The sequence below is a fragment of the Oncorhynchus keta genome, unplaced genomic scaffold, assembly GCF_023373465.1.
Source record: "Oncorhynchus keta strain PuntledgeMale-10-30-2019 unplaced genomic scaffold, Oket_V2 Un_scaffold_17573_pilon_pilon, whole genome shotgun sequence".
Lineage (NCBI taxonomy): Eukaryota > Metazoa > Chordata > Actinopteri > Salmoniformes > Salmonidae > Oncorhynchus > Oncorhynchus keta.
In genome coordinates this window covers 550,303-555,752 of record NW_026290825.1, presented here as the reverse complement: position 1 = coordinate 555,752, position 5,450 = coordinate 550,303, and the positions used below count along the sequence as shown (strand labels likewise).

General features: G+C 48.2%; 1 long non-coding RNA gene across 11 annotated transcripts; it reads left to right on the top strand.

Moving 5' to 3' along the window:
- The first annotated feature begins 2,335 nt into the window (after positions 1 to 2,335).
- LOC127927716 (uncharacterized) lies at positions 2,336 to 5,242 on the top strand. 11 transcript variants are annotated; one of them, XR_008128736.1, is made up of 4 exons: positions 2,336 to 2,611; positions 2,652 to 3,131; positions 3,172 to 3,251; positions 3,292 to 3,491. It is a non-coding gene; the product is annotated as an uncharacterized LOC127927716 (long non-coding RNA). The 11 variants fall into 11 exon arrangements; XR_008128732.1 differs by adding an exon at positions 3,571 to 5,242 and having other exon boundaries at positions 2,652 to 3,371; XR_008128728.1 differs by adding an exon at positions 3,531 to 5,242 and having other exon boundaries at positions 2,652 to 3,371.
- Positions 5,243 to 5,450: the final 208 nt, after the last annotated feature.

The window sequence follows — 5,450 nt, the reverse complement described above, 5'->3', positions numbered from 1 at the left end:
TTTTATTTGTCACATGCGCCGAATACAACAGGTGTAGGTAGACCTTAGTGAAATGCTGAATACAACAGGTGTAGGTAGACCTTAGTGAAATGCTGAATACAACAGGTGTAGGTAGACCTTACAGTGAAATGCTGAATACAACAGGTGTAGTAGACCTTAGTGAAATGCTGAATACAACAGGTGTAGGTAGACCTTAGTGAAATGCTGAATACAACAGGTGTAGGTAGACCTTAGTGAAATGCTGAATGCAACAGGTGTAGGTAGACCTTACAGTGAGGTTAAAAATGTCAGTGAAGACACTAGCCAGTTGGTCAGCGCATGCTCGGAGTACACGTCCTGGTAATCCATCTGGCCCTGCGGTCTTGAATGTTGACCTGTTGAAAAGGTCTTAATCACATCGGATGCCAGAGAGCCTGATCACACAGTCATCCGGAACAGCTGATGCTCTCATGCATGTTACTTGCCTCGAAGCGAGCATAGAAGTTATTTAGCTTGTCTGGTAGGATCGTGTCACTGGGCAGCTCTTAGCTGTGCTTCCCTTTGTAGTCTGTAATAGTTTGCAGGCCCTGCCACATCTGACGATAGTCCTGTATTGAGGCTTTGCCTGTTTGATGGTTCATCTGAGGGCATAGCGGGATTTCTTATAAGCTTCTGGGTTAGAGTCCCGCTCCTTGAAAGCGGCAGCTCTACCCTTTAGCTCAGTGTGAATGTTGCCTGTAATCCATGGTTTCTGGTTGGGGTATGTACGTACAGTCCCTGTGGGAACGACATCCTCGATGACCTTTTTGATGAAGCCAGTGACTGATGTGGTGTACTCCTCAATGCCATCAGAAGAACCCTGGAACATATTCCAGTCTGTGATAGCAAAACAGTCCTGTAGTTTAGCATCTGCTTCATCTGACCACTTTTTTTTATAGACAGAGTCACTGGTGCTTCCTGCTTTAATTTTCGCTTGTAAGCAGGATAGAAGTATGGTCAGATTTACCAAATGGAGGGCGAGGGAGAGCTTTGTATGCGTCTCTGTGTGTGGAGTAAAGGTGGTCTAGAATTGTTTCCCCTCTGGTTGCACATTTAACATGCTGATAGAAATTTGGTAAAAGGGATTTAAGTTTCCCTGCATTAAAGTCCCCGGCCACTAGGAGCGCCGCCTCAGGATGAGCGTTTTCCTGTTTGCTCATGGCGGAATACAGCTCATTGAGTGTGGTTTTAGTGTCAGCATCAGTCCGTGGTGGTATGTAGACCGCTACGAAAAATACAGATGAAAACTCTCACGGTAGATAGTGTGGTCTACAGCTTATCATGAGATACTCTACCTCAGGCGAGCAAAACCTCGAGACGTCCTTAGATATCGTGCACCAGCTGTTGTTTACGTAAATGCATAGGCCCCGGCCGCGTGTCTTAAAAGAGGCTGCTGTCCTGACGATACAGTGTATAACCCGCCAACTGTATGGTAATGCCGTCGTTCAGACATGGATCTCGTTAAGGGTGGTATTGTTTCAGAGTTGGAATGTTTTAGTTCAAGTTTATTCCCCCCCCACCCCCACAGAGCCATCAGTACAAACTGAGATCCATGGGACATGGTTTATTCCCCCCCACAGAGCCATCAGTACAAACTGAGATCCATGGGACATGGTTTATTCCCCCCCACAGAGCCATCAGTACAAACTGAGATCCATGGGACATGGTTTATTCCCCCCCACAGAGCCATCAGTACAAACTGAGATCCATGGGACATGGTTTATCCACCCCCCCCTCTCAGAGCCATCAGTACAAACTGAGATCAATGGGACATGGTTTATTCCCCCCCACAGAGCCATCAGTACAAACTGAGATCCATGGGACATGGTTTATTCCCCCCCACAGAGCCATCAGTACAAACTGAGATCCATGGGACATGGTTTATTCCCCCCCACAGAGCCATCAGTACAAACTGAGATCCATGGGACATGGTTTATTCCCCCCCACAGAGCCATCAGTACAAACTGAGATCCATGGGACATGGTTTATTCCCCCCCACAGAGCCATCAGTACAAACTGAGATCCATGGGACATGGTTTATTCCCCCCCACAGAGCCATCAGTACAAACTGAGATCCATGGGACATGGTTTATTCCCCCCCACAGAGCCATCAGTACAAACTGAGATCCATGGGACATGGTTTATTCCCCCACAGAGCCATCAGTACAAACTGAGATCCATGGGACATGGTTTATCCACCCCCCCCCACAGAGCCATCAGTACAAACTGAGATCAATGGGACATGGTTTATCCCCCCACAGAGCCAACACCCGTCTCTCTCTCGCTCACCCCCCCCCTCCCTCTCTTTGATCTGCAAAGACATTCAGAGCACTGATATGCCATTCAGTGTGATCAGACCATTCCTTATTTAAAAACAGTCATTGGTCCATTCATAAGATTCAGGCAGAGAGCTCGAATTGAAATTCTGTGGTCGCTGTTTACCCAGTGGTATCCTGCCGCATTGAAAGATGACAAGCGAGGATACGAAACAGTCACTCACCGTACAGACTGAGGTGGCCCTATACCAAACAGTCACTCACCGTACAGACTAAGGTGGCCCTATACCAAACAGTCACTCACCGTACAGACTAAGGTGGATCTATACCAAACAGTCACTCACCATACAGACTAAGGTGGCCCTATACCAAACAGTCACTCACCATACAGACTAAGGTAGCCCTATACCAAACAGTCACTCACCATACAGACTGAGGTGGCCCTATACCAAACAGTCACTCACCATACAGACTAAGGTGGCCCTATACCAAACAGTCACTCACCATACAGACTAAGGTGGCCCTATACCAAACAGTCACTCACCATACAGACTAGGGTGGCCCTATACCAAACAGTCACTCACCATACAGACTAAGGTGGCCCTATACCAAACAGTCACTCACCGTACAGACTAAGGTGGCCCTATACCAAACAGTCACTCACCATACAGACTAAGGTGGCCCTATACCAAACAGTCACTCACCATACAGACTAAGGTGGCCCTATACCAAACAGTCACTCACCATACAGACTAAGGTGGCCCTATACCAAACAGTCACTCACCATACAGACTAAGGTGGCCCTATACCAAACAGTCACTCACCATACAGACTAAGGTGGCCCTATACCAAACAGTCACTCACCGTACAGACTAAGGTGGCCCTATACCAAACAGTCACTCACCATACAGACTAAGGTGGCCCTATACCAAACAGTCACTCACCATACAGACTAAGGTGGATCTATACCAAACAGTCACTCACCGTACAGACTAAGGTGGCCCTATACCAAACAGTCACTCACCGTACAGACTAAGGTGGCCCTATACCAAACAGTCACTCACCATACAGACTAAGGTGGCCCTATACCAAACAGTCACTCACCATACAGACTAAGGTGGATCTATACCAAACAGTCACTCACCGTACAGACTAAGGTGGCCCTATACCAAACAGTCACTCACCGTACAGACTAAGGTGGCCCTATACCAAACAGTCACTCACCATACAGACTAGGTGGCCCTATACCAAACAGTCACTCACCGTACAGACTAAGGTGGCCCTATACCAAACAGTCACTCACCGTACAGACTAAGGTGGCCCTATACCAAACAGTCACTCACTGTACAGACTAAGGTGGATCTACACCAAACCCCTGTCATGCTACTGTTCTCTCTCTCTCTGCTCTGTGATGACATTCACAGTGACTTAAGACCTCCAACACCATCCAGTAACGTCTACAGGTGTGAATCCTGATTATCTACAGGTGTGCGTAATGATGATCTACAGGTGTGCGTAATGATGATCTACAGGTGTGAATCCTGATGATCTACAGGTGTGAATCCTGATGATCTACAGGTGTGCGTAATGATGATCTACAGGTGTGAATCATGATGATCTACAGGTGTGAATCCTGATGATCTACAGGTGTGAATCCTGATGATCTACAGGTGTGCGTAATGATGATCTACAGGCGTGAATCATGAAGATCTACAGGTGTGCGTAATGATGATCTACAGGCGTGAATCATGAAGATCTACAGGTGTGCGTAATGATGATCTACAGGCGTGAATCATGAAGATCTACAGGTGTGCGTAATGAAGAATCCAAGGCCCGGTGGTTAGTAATCCGGCGACGTCGAACGCCGGAGGGGAGGAGCAGGAGGAGTCGACGTGGCAGGAATAGGGGGCCATTTGTGACACAAGCCAGGGGTAAAAGGAGAAGGAAGGAGGCTCCGAGCGGAGGAGGAGGAAGTGCCAGGATGTTTGCTGAACTCGTCAGTGCGTGACCGGGCCGGGAAGTGTGGGGCACTAGGTAAACATTATAAGGCTATCTCAACCCCCCCTTCCCCTCTACTCCACCTCTCCACAGAGCACAGAGAGCTCTTTATCCCCACGCTGCCTCTCAAGGAGGGGAACACAGCTCTGCTACAGTCAAGAGAAGAAGACATGATTCACTCCCAGGCCGTGTCTCTACATCAGGGAAGAAGACATGATTCACTCCCAGGCCGTGTCTCTACATCAGGGAAGAAGAAGACATGATTCACTCCCAGGCCGTGTCTCTACATCAGGGGAGGAGAAGACATGATTCACTCCCAGGCCGTGTCTCTACATCAGGGAAGAAGAAGACATGATTCACTCCCAGGCCGTGTCTCTACATCAGGGAAGAAGAAGACATGATTCACTCCCAGGCCGTGTCTCTACATCAGGGAAGAAGAAGACATGATTCACTCCCAGGCCGTGTCTCTACATCAGGGAAGAAGAAGACATGATTCACTCCCAGACCGTGTCTCTACATCAGGGAAGAAGAAGACATGATTCACTCCCAGACCGTGTCTCTACATCAGGGGAGAAGAAGACATGATTCACTCCCAGGCCGTGTCTCTACATCAGGGAAGAAGACGACATGATTCACTCCCAGGCCGTGTCTCTACATCAGGGAAGAAGAAGACATGATTCACTCCCAGGCCGTGTCTCTACATCAGGGAAGAAGACGACATGATTCACTCCCAGGCCGTGTCTCTACATCAGGGAAGAAGAAGACATGATTCACTCCCAGGCCGTGTCTCTACATCAGGGAAGAAGACGACATGATTACATTTACATTTACATTTACATTTACATTTAAGTCATTTAGCAGACGCTCTTATCCAGAGCGACTTACAAATTGGTGCATTCACCTTATGACATCCAGTAGAAATAGTCACTTTACAATAGTGCATCTAAATCTTAAAGGGGGGTGAGAAGGATTACTTATCCTATCCTAGGTATTCCTTAAAGAGGTGGGGTTTCAGGTGTCTCCGGAAGGTGGTGATTGACTCCGCTGTCCTGGCGTCGTGAGGGAGTTTGTTCCACCATTGGGGGGCCAGAGCAGCGAACAGTTTTGACTGGGCTGAGCGGGAACTGTACTTCCTCAGTGGTAGGGAGGCGAGCAGGC